The sequence below is a fragment of the Trematomus bernacchii genome, unplaced genomic scaffold (assembly GCF_902827165.1).
Source record: "Trematomus bernacchii unplaced genomic scaffold, fTreBer1.1, whole genome shotgun sequence".
Taxonomy (NCBI): Eukaryota; Metazoa; Chordata; class Actinopteri; order Perciformes; family Nototheniidae; genus Trematomus; species Trematomus bernacchii.
In genome coordinates, this window is record NW_022988098.1 from 2,179,956 (window position 1) to 2,191,642 (window position 11,687).

An 11,687-nucleotide genomic window follows, 5' to 3' on the forward strand; every position below is an offset into this window, starting at 1 on the left:
GACAGAGGCAGGGCCCGGGCTGTAAATCCGGCCCACTCTAATAAAGCAATAAAAGGCCATTAAAAGTCAGTGTCCCTCAGCAGTGGAAGATGGATGAAAAGGTGGAAAGTAAAGCAGACACTTTTAGATGGCCGTACACACCCACACACATTTTGGCAGGTTTCCACACAAACTAGCTATATGCAATATTGATGTCTTTCTCCTGTTGTTACTACTCTTTTATCCTTGCTGGCTGCAGCTCGCTTCTGTGCTAAAAAACACGTAAACACTATGATTTAGAACAGCGAAGCGCTTTTTATGGACTGTTCCGCTCACTCGGTAAGCTCTCTGTCTCTTAGCTGCCATTGTAACAGCGACGTCTGCAGCAGCGTTTCCGGCTACAATGACCTCATATCAGCCGACATGTTAATCAGATTATCATGCACAAATACAAATCTCACACTCTGGATGAACCATTTGTTACTTGTACCAAAGGAGCAGTACTTATTAAGAAGGGGATTGTAATTATTTATGAGAACAATAAGGCCAAATTAAGCATTTCAATTGTCCAAATGTTGTAGCAGGAAGGGAAATGTTCTGGTATTGTAAAATGATGTGTGCCGTCAGTGGGCTCCTTTCATTCTTTATTACCAGTTTTTATACTGTACCACATTTTTTCTTCGCTTCCTCACCTATAGAGGGATCAAACAGAGGTATAGAGGAGAGAAGTGCTGAGGCACAGCAAGGGCAGGGGGGGGGGGGGAGACAGGACAACTTAGCCAAGTAATAAAACATGCTTTCCCTCACCCGGTCAATGCTCCTGTCTGTACAAAGAATAAGAAACGGATAAGAACAAAGAGTGTCTGTGTGTGTGTTTGGCAGTGACCCCCGACTGGGCCCTTCCTCTGTGACTGCAGGTATCGAATGGCGGCCGGGAGCCAAACAAAAGCCGGCCGAGGCCCTGAGAGAGAGTCTCCCGAGAGCAGCGGCTGTTCATTGTGCTTTGTGCCTAAATTATGATTAATGGAAAATGAACAACCTTGATGTGAAGCCTGATTTGATTTTCTATGAGGCCCGGCATCGCTGAAGTCGTAGCTATACTCCTCTGGCCAAGAGAAAAAACGCTGGACAAACACTCCGCGAAGCTCAACTCCTGGTCTACCGACCCTTTCATACAAACAGCCTAAAATCAATGGACACACAGATAAAGAACCTGCTTTCACAACCTTCCTTCCTCTCTCACACACACACACACACACACACTTTCAGAAACTCAGACGCAGACAAACCGACATCTTGATTATATCAGTCCCCTCTGCTGCTAATGACCAGCTTGCGCGTAATTATATTAATTACCGTGCGTGCCACGCCTGTCAATTGGCCAGCCAAAAGGAAAGGGAGCGCTTGATACAGAGTAGAAAAAGGAGAAGAGAGGGGCGAAAGGAAGAGAGAAGGAAAAAAGCAACAAATGAAGGAGTTGGAGTGTGGTCAGAGAGGGAAATGGCAGAGAAGGGGGGAGGAGAGGAGAGAGCGAGAGGTCTGGGAAAATATAGTGTAGAGAGAGCGAGAGAGAGACAGAGACGGAGAGCGGGGAGAGAGAGAGGAAGCCTGATCAATTGTTCATTTTACAAAGTCACTGAGACGTGTCAGCAGTGTCAATAAGTGAATTAATTTGTCTGTGGGTCTCCGGAGCATGACACCATATCACTCTGCTCCCCTGAGACAAGCAGGGCCTCTAACCCTCCACACACACACGCACACACATGCACAAACACACACACACACACACACACACACGCAGGCGCATATACTCGAACACTCTTGCAAAGCAATCCCATACAAGGACCATTCACGGATTTGAGGAATTGGGTACACAGAAACATTTTGTTGCAAGTGTTTTGATGCTTGCAGATGCATATTCTCACCACACACAAAAACCTTGTTTTTTTTAAGCATTTGCAAGGACATTAAAAGATCTCATGCTTAGTCCACACTTTCATGGGTGTATGCGTTTGGCCTTTCGTACACACCTCTAAATAGCACTGAATACAGAGCTTTTTCTTATTTTCTCCCAGTGTGGAGATGTAGATGACATGCAGACAGTGAAAACTGAGGTTTGGGTAACGTCAAAGTGTGCACCGTTGTCTCCCATGTGAGAACAGAACAATTGCATCAAAAGTATATGTTGAAAAGGCCGTAAATTAATTATCTGGATATTTACCTACCGATACGATACGATACAATATTACTTTATTTGTCAGATCAGGTCTGAAATTTGACTTGCGTCACAGCAGCTCCATGTCCAACGTCAACAGACAAATATTCAGACACAAATACATGAAACACAAACAACAAACATTTAACATAACAGCACAAGCAGTGAGAGAAAAGCTGCTCGAAGAGCCTTCAGCGTGCATTTGATCTGGGATTCAGCTCTGTATTTACTGAGAGGATTGACTGATGCACAAAGGAGTGCTTCAGTCTGACTTTATTGAATCGTGGGACCCTGTATCTCCGATTAGATGTTAGCAGTTCATATTCACTGTTCAGAACATGGTTTGGGTCAGAGATGATGTTATTGGACAGCCTCACTAGGTTGTTATGATAGGCTGAGTCATAGAGTCTACCTTAACCATTAACACAAGATTGCTAACCCTCAAAAAACAAGTCTTTACCAAAAATGTGTGAATGTTCCTTGTGGGTCCCTGCAATGCGTCTATATGAACATGTGTGTGTGTAGGCATGTAATTCACTTTAGATTAGATTAATTCAAATCCAATTGAAATATATTGCTAAATATACACACACATGAAAACACACACACACAAAAAAGATTCATCCTCAACCAAGCAGCCATCCCCAAGGGAGGCCATTGTCCGCTGGTGACTGACATCAGTCAGCCGCGAAGAGGGACCTTCGAACCGCTCGCTGCCTGCTGTTTTCATTATAAAGCCATCACCTCCAGCGCACACACAGACACACACATATAAACTGTATACCGACACATTGACAAACACACTCACACACTCACACACTCCCTCACTCCCTCACTCCTCTGGCAGATATCCTCTCTGGTGAAGTCCTTCTCTCAAACATCCGACTCTCCTCTCAGTTAACGTACACATTAGGCCCTGGCTTCCTCTATATCATCTTTGCTTGGTTTTCTATCTCTTCCTCTCCTCGCCTAATGTTCTCCCCCCCCCCCCCCCTTCCATTCATGAGGTGCGGTGATGTTTGAGGGCTGCTGTGATGACCGCCTCAGGCTCCGTCACCACCGCACCACTTCCTCGCTGCGGCTTCACAGTGGACCCACGCTGCAGAGCATGCTGGGAGCTTTTCATAATCCCACAAACACACTAACACTGTCGCTCACGGTTAGCAGCACATCTGCCAGCTGCCAGAGGGGGAGCGAAGAGAGACGCCGCACACAGACGGACGCACACAAGCACACACACACGAGCAGAAGCAGCAGATTGCATCCAAGGTGATAGATAGAGCACTGTGGGAAGGAACTGTGCCTGTTCAATTACAATCATTACTATCACTTTGGGAGATGTGTCATGGTCAAAGTGAGTCGGAGCTGTGGAGAAACCACCTTGAGGGCCTGTGAAGTGGTGTTATTTTCACATGTTCATTAAAAGAGCTACGACGTCTTGAAAACACTCTCCCTACCGAAAATGACACAAATTAAAACATAAATTAATTACGCCCCAAATTACAAACAGATGCTTAAAAATAATCTCTCAACGTTACATGACTGACTCTTTAAAAGCACTTGGCACTTTAAGAAAAGTAATCCACTTAATCTGTCAACTTCTTACAAGGCATGAAAGGAGAACATTTGGATGTGTCTGCTGTGCCTTTCACCGTCTTCCCCGGGATGGACAGGGGGAGGCCATGTGGCCGGGTGGGCTGTCAGTCAAAGCAGGAACTGTTAGATGCAATTAGAGCGAGGCTGGATGGTGTGATAGCGGCGAACAGATGACCGAGGCCTCGCTGTCACTGGTTGACTGACAGAGCGGAGAATGGAAGACAAGGAACACACACACAGCTGTGGAGTCCAACATGAGACCTCCACTGTTTGGACCAGTTGGTATCTGCTCTAATAAAATGATTACAGGACACTTTAGAAAGCTTAATGGATTGGTTCAACTGTGTTTTAGAGCTTTTGTATTGATGTGTTGTAGCTTAGTGTGGGTAAACTATGACCGTATGCTTTGTTACTCCACTGTACTCATAGTTTTTGAGCTTGTGTGTGCTGTGTTAGTGGTGATGTTGAAGAAAAATGAATGAAAGACACTGGTTAATGTCTTCAGATAGATACTACTGGTAGATCAACATAATTTAAGTAAGCTACATGCATAGATGTATCAGAAATTATAAAAAAAACAATCTTTATGTTTCACAAAAAGAAGATTAAGACTACAAACTACAAAAAGACCACATAAGCATTACAATGGGATTTTAACTCCGGTTGAATCTGTTATTGGATTATTGAGGCCAATAACGAGATTAAGAAATGTGTTAAGAATAATCGCAAATAGGATAATTTCTACATTAACAGGTTAACAGTCTTAATATGGATGCCTTAGATTGGCTTTTTTCACACTTTATTTCACAACATACATATTAAGCGGGACATTTAACATTCTAAAAGTCTACGTGTGTTCTCTGGTAGAAAAAAAGGATTTAATGGTGTCCATGTTTTATAATTACCTCACACCTAGCTTGGCATTTCTGAACTGCAGGTTGGTAATTATTGGCAATATAGCTGAAATGATCCTATAGTGGCCAATATATTGCCTCTAATTTTCTTACATTAGTGGTTGGGTAATTCAATTAGGGCTGTAAACGCTAAGAAAATCATTCTAATTAAGATCAAAATGGAATACATTGACTAAATAAATAGCTTGAGGCGGACTACGCCAAAGTTGAAACCAGTTTTAGATTCGACAGATTAGGTCATCAATCACTATTCAAACATTTAGCATTGCATGTGGATTACATTATAGATATATAATTACCCCGTACTGATTAAGAAAACGCACTCAAAACACTGCAACAGAGGAGAGGATATGAGTCTGTTAGCTATAGAAACAGGTGGACAGTAATTCCCTTTATTCATGGAGGCCTATATAACTTAGTGTATCACTAGAGGCTATACATTAGATGTCATATGTTACCGATCAGCATTGAAAAACGTTGACTTTAATCAAACGTGGTATGTCAACCGATTTCACATAGATGTATCAGGTTAGTAAAAAGCAATAATATTACATTTAAATTACAATATTGGGTTCAATTTAATAGTATTGCTTTCAACTAACCTAATACAGTTATATGAAATGTGTAGACATAATACATTTAATTAAAGTCAACGGTCCAGTTTTGTCAGTAAGGCCTGTCAGCAACATCTGAACTTTTTTAACTATGGGTCATGACCTCTGTCCATCTGGGGTTTGCGGTTGAAACAAGAAACACTCTACGCTCGCGCTCATGGATCTAATATTCCTCTTTCCTCCATTAGAGTCATGGATCTCCAGTTTGAGAAGAGACATCAGTCCCTGGGTGAATTTACTCTGAACCCTGATTTCATGAGGATGAGTGAAGACTTTATTGTCCACTGCTTCCACATGACGCCTATTCGTGCTCTCTGACTCGATACACCCAGATGCTGCTCGAGATGACAAGCTGTCCAGGACCCTGTCATTTACAAATTAGAGGCCTTTCTCCATCTTTCTGCTCATGACATGAAAGAAGGTCTCTGCTCTCCTCTCTTTTCACCTCCTCTCAGTTGGGAAGCATCCATTCATCACAGTCAATCTGTTAATTGTCAGTGTGTGTGTGTGTGGAGGTGTCTGTCGCGATGTTGTCACCTCACAATTCCTACATGCCTGATCCAGATGTATTCATCCAGAATGCTTTTTACACACAAACACACACACGCACACACACCGATCATCATCATCTCATTGTTTTTCTCCCTCACACATGAAGAAGCACACACAGATTTACCAGATCCCATTGTGCAGAGTTGCTTCTATTACTTACACACGGACACCCACACACATAGGTCATTTCATGCTTATTTCCCCCTCTCTCACACACACACACACACACACACACACACACACACACACACACACACACACACACACACACACACACACACACAACACACACACACACCACACACACACACACACACACACACACACACACACACACACACACACACACACACACACACACACACACACACACACACACACACACACACACACACACACACACACAATCTCCGTCCCTCCGCCTCATACCTCACACATTTTTTTTTTCTGTCTCTCCAGCTCATTTCTCTCGCCTCCATTGCTCTCCCTTCTCCTCGCAGCCGTCCGTCGCTTCCCTGCTTAGCTGTGTGTCCTCATGCACAATCACAAATGCACACAATACACCACACCACCCCCCCAGACCCCCCATCGTTCCCAGTCAGTCATCCTGAACATCCCTCTGTGGGGTAAGTAGATAGGAGGCTGTTGAGACATGTAGTGCCGGCCCTCTGAGGATCACGGCTGTCCCACCGCTGGGAGCGACTACAGGAGGAAGGGTTCAGATGAGAGTGAGCCTGGATAGAAGAGTAATTGCCAAGCCTGTGAGTTTGTGTGTGTGTGTTCTGCATGTGTGTGCGTGTGCGTGTGAGTGTGAGTGTGTGTGTATGTGTGTGAGTGTGAGGGTGAGTGTGAGTGTGAGTGTGAGTGTGAGTGTGAGTGTGAGTGTGAGTGTGAGTGTGTGTGTGTGTGTGTGTGTGTGTGTGTGTGTGTGTGTGTGTGTGTGTGTGCGTGTGTGTGTGTGAAAAGTGCAGTAGAAGGGTGGGTGGGTGTGAGGAGATGGAAAAAGGGTGACAAAGACAGAGGAGAAGTCATCCTCTGCGGACAGGGAAAGCAGCAGATGTCAGAGTGCCACCCTCATACAGGTGTGTGTGTGTGTGTGTGTGTGTGTGTGTGTGTGTGTGTGTGTGTGTGTGTGTGTGTGTGTGTGTGTGTGTGTGTGTGTGTGTGTGTGTGTGTGTGTGTGTGTGTGTGTGTGTGTGTGTGTGTGTGTGTGTGTGTTGCTTGGTGACAGGGGGTCAGGTTGGAGAGAGTAATCTCCTCAGGATTAAGAGTGCTGCTCCTGTGTTAATGTGACTGTCAATGAGAATTAAGTCCCCCGGACCGATCCTCTCCACCCTGCTCTCCTCTCCTCTCCTCTCCTCTCCTCTCCTCTCTCTCCCCCTCTCCCCCCTCTCCTCCTGTCCTCCCTGTCACACTAATGACAACACTTTCTGTGGAGTGCCAGTGTGGGTGCGCTTAAAACAATGGGGAAATAATTACACTGTTTCAATACAGTACAAATTGCAGAGATGAGCAACGGGACAGCAGCGAGAGATATCAGGAAAAAGGGGAGAAGGAGGGATGGTGGGGGTGTCAGAGGGAGGGGTTGAGACAAGGATGACTAACAATTACAACACGATAGGGGTTGGGTCTCATTACTGCAACCATTAACATGCACCAAGTAATTTTCCCCTCTTAGTTTGAGAGAGAGGTGGGGGGAGAGAGAGAGAGAGAGAGAGAGAGAGAGAGAGAGAGAGAGAGAGAGAGAGAGAGAGAGAGAGAGAGAGAGAGAGAGAGTGCCCATTCTGCAACACACCTCCCAGCCCCCGTGCGCAATCTGCCCGGAGAGCCCGCCGGCACCTCATCTCTCTCACATATGTCTGAGCTCGTGCGCTGTCCTCTCTATTCCGAGCCGATCACGATCCATGCAAAGCGATTAGAGAAGGCGCGTGAAAAGAGCCCGGTCAGCGGATCAGCCTCGCGGATCACTCAATAGCTACTAAGCAGCGCGAAGCTTCGACCGATCGCTTATTTAACCTCACAGCGGTGAAACACTGCATCAATCTCACCTCAATCTTCCACACACACGGTCAGCGGAATTGACTGGCCGCTGGAATCGGCTCATCGTGTGTGCCATTTTTACGCATGGCAATCACGCGCAGAGAGGATATAGTCCCTTGGAGATCAGGTTTTTCTTTGGAAATCCTGCTGTTTTTTTTTTAACAAATAGCACCTCTGTAATAATTTATGTTTTCGCTGTACTGAGAGCCAGGAGTATCAAAGTTGCTTTCAGTCAGTCACCACCCTTTCTCTCCCTCACATCTCTAAAGCCAAAGTCCCCCTCTGACCCCATCCTTGTTTCATTAGCCTATTGACCGTTCACAATGAAAAGACACAAGGAATTACAATATGAATCAATGAATGTAGTAAAAAAAACACCATCTTACCCAGATCTATAAACTCGATGGCTTGATCATGTGGAATTGTAAAGGATCCAGGTGACAGTAGAGCGCTTTCCCACTTTCTGCTTCAACTCCACACTGATTCTTCCAATAAACAATCCTTTAGAGCCAGTTCCCGGAGCTCGTGAACAGTCAAGGCAGGGGTGAGGTAGGGCTACTGCCACGCCAGAGTACCAGCCGTCCCGAGCCGGGTGAGAAAACAGAGCTCGCGCAATAGCGATGTGCTCCAATGTGCCATGATCTTGCCGCGTGCCATCTCAAAAGCACACTGAGGAGAAAGTCAGCAAAAGTGCGTTAATTCCCCCCAAAAGAGACACCGGGCTTGGTTTTTTTTTTTTTGCAGACACTCCATACAAGTTTATCCTCCTGGCTGCGCGCCACTGTCACACAGAGGCGTTAAAGTCGCCGGAGAGATGCTGATGAGAGTGATGGTGTAGTGATGCAGGAGTGATAGTTGCGCTCCCGTCGCTCCTCCCGAGCAGGGATCGATTGGACATGAGAAATGCGATGCGAGCCCGTCTTCCCCATTCAGAACACGTGCAACAGCGCCCGCCCAGTTCACCAGCGCCCAAGTACACCCCCTCTCTTCTTCACTGATGTCATGTAGTTTACAAGTAGCTGGACTGTTGGGGTGGATGGGAAGAATGAGAGAGAATGGGTGTTATGTGTCTGTATGTCAAAGGAGAGATCATTCGTACACTGCAAAGAGTTCAGCTTATCAAGTTGTGTTTGTTAGTTCATGGACAACTTTTAATGGTGCATGAACTTGTCATACATTCTAAATGGGATATATCCTTAAGAGTAAGATATACAAGGTCTCTGAAGGTTATTTACTTTTTTTTAAAGATTTCTTGGGCGAGTTTAGTCTCTTTTGGAGAGATAGATTTGAAGGTGGAAATTGCATGCGTAAATGGACCGCAGGCTGAACCCAAACTTGGGCCACCCGTAGCAAGGACTGAGTCCCAGTAAATGGCCGTTTTAACAAGTTAGCAGCATCCCAAGGTTATTTATTGTGTCCGAATGTGTATGAGTTTGCCTAATAGCGATCACAGGCAGGAGGTCATATCTTACACTTCACTGTTCACCTCTCCATTACTTGTGTATACCTCGAGTGTTGAGGAGGGGGTCCAGTGACTGACAGGTGATCAAGTCAATGACCCTCTCCTCATCACATAATAGCCAACCCCACCTCTTCACTTCGATCAGGTTACAGATGCTGTCTGGATATCAATACTTGGTTCTGTGCTCGGCTAATACGCGCGGATGGTGTAAATCTAACCCCCCCACCACGATGTTAAACAGAATTTAATCACCGCCGCCTCTCCGTTACGCACCAGGAGACAGCCTATCAATTATTCCATCCCTAGAATATTCTAGTGTGTTGATGGCGATTGATTGCTTTGCGCTGTATTTGCAGTCGTTAAGACCTAGAGGAGGTCGATGTCTGCTAACGACCCAAGGTGAGGAGTATCTGATACATTCAGATGTCTTTCTTGTTTTCTTGTTGCCAGCCGGGTTAGCTCCATACTGTGAGCCATATTGTGTCAGCGAATGCACATTTTGTTGGTAAAAGTTTAAAGATTTTTAAGTTTCCAAGACAAAAAAGAAAGCCTTTCAAAGAATTGCAGGTCGACAACAAGTCAGTAATCTTGTCTGGAACTGTCCTCCCCTTAAGGCCATGTTGCTAACTGTGCATGAGTAAGAAAGTGTTATTTTAAACTGATGCATTCATAGTCTTACATCTATTACATATTCATGTATCTGACTTTGAACTGAGAACCAGCACTGTAGTACACATTCAACTGAAGTGAAGATCCTACGTTCAGCACCACGGACAGCTCCAGACTGTCCTGTCACTGATATGCTTTTCTTTGTGCTTACTTTGCTGTCAAGTTTCCAGTTTGCAAACAAAATAAGCAAAAGTGTGTAGAATGTACATTAAAAATATAACAACAGAAAGCTGATAAAAACAATATATCCTGTCTGGACAAGTGTCTGAACCTGTGATGGGGTTTGGAGGCCTTTTATGTTAAAGTGAGTCAGCTAATGGATGCAACAGCACTTATCACATCTCACCATCCTCAGAGTGTACAGATAGTATCAGAGGAAACCACATCATGTGACGTAAACGCAGACTTGAAAGTGTGAGGTTAAACGGTGTGAAATCTAATTTACTTCTCTTATACATCCCATTACAGGGCCATCTGTTTTCTTAACATGTTTTGCTGACTGTATAAGGAATGGCAGGTTGAAGGTAGCAGATTCATCCTTATATATTGTGGCAAAGTGTATGCTGAAGTGCCCCTGCATGGCGTGTCGTGTATCACAGGAGCTGGGTTATAGGATCTCCTCTGGGATTATTCCCCCAATAATCATCGCCCAGGGGAGGGAAGAAAAACATTAAGGACATATCTGCTCATAACTTAGGGCATATTTCTTCCCACTAAATCAATATTCCTGCATTAATACCTCTGAGAGACACTGTTTTCCTGTTGTGGCGGGGAGTCAAAGGGACGCCTGCAAAATTGGCCAAGGTAAAATGAGCGGATTGGGATTGATTTGTCTGAGTCCGGTAGTGAGAAATGTTTGTCTTCTGAGATCAATCAGATTCGGCTAATGATCCCGTTGTAAAACAGAAAGATGAAGGATTGTGAGATCATCTTTTGGCAATAATTGAATAATAATGGGACATGCAGTTGTTTAATAATGGAGCTGAAAGTTCAGAATAACAGTGTGGATACTGTTGTTCCAGTGGAAATGTCAGCGAACTAAAATAGGGCACCAACAGTCAGAAAAAGCATCTTGTGGAATATCTCACACTTTGAAGCCAAACTACTAATTCTGAAGTGTGAATCACGGCTCAGACGATAATGACTTTACTCACTGCTTCAACCTCAGCCTTTGCTTGCAATCAGCTTTCATGTCCTTGAGGGTTTTCACTGCACAAGGTGTGCGTTAAGGGTGACAGAAATATCATTCAACATTCCCTATACGATTAGTCACGGCATCACTAAGAAAGGACACCCCAAACATGAGGGCTGGGTGATAAACCTCCAGTTGCAGCAAACATGTAACCAGTTAAATGATGATAGGTAGGAGAAAGTACTAATTGACTGGCAGCCAATGAAGCAAATGTAAAGTTATGCTGTGCACACATCGACCACACACAGAGGTGTTGTGCGTAAGAACGTGTGCACAGTGTTTTAATCATGCTTTATACTCTTTATGTCAAAGGTGTGGTGTGTGATTGGTGTATTTCTCCTGCTTTCTTTTCCACTCAATTGCTTCATTTTGGATACATCCATCAGGCAGGCTTTGCGCAAAAAAAAAAAAAGAGAGTCCTCGGTCATTGATTTGGAACTGCCATGAAGGTTAA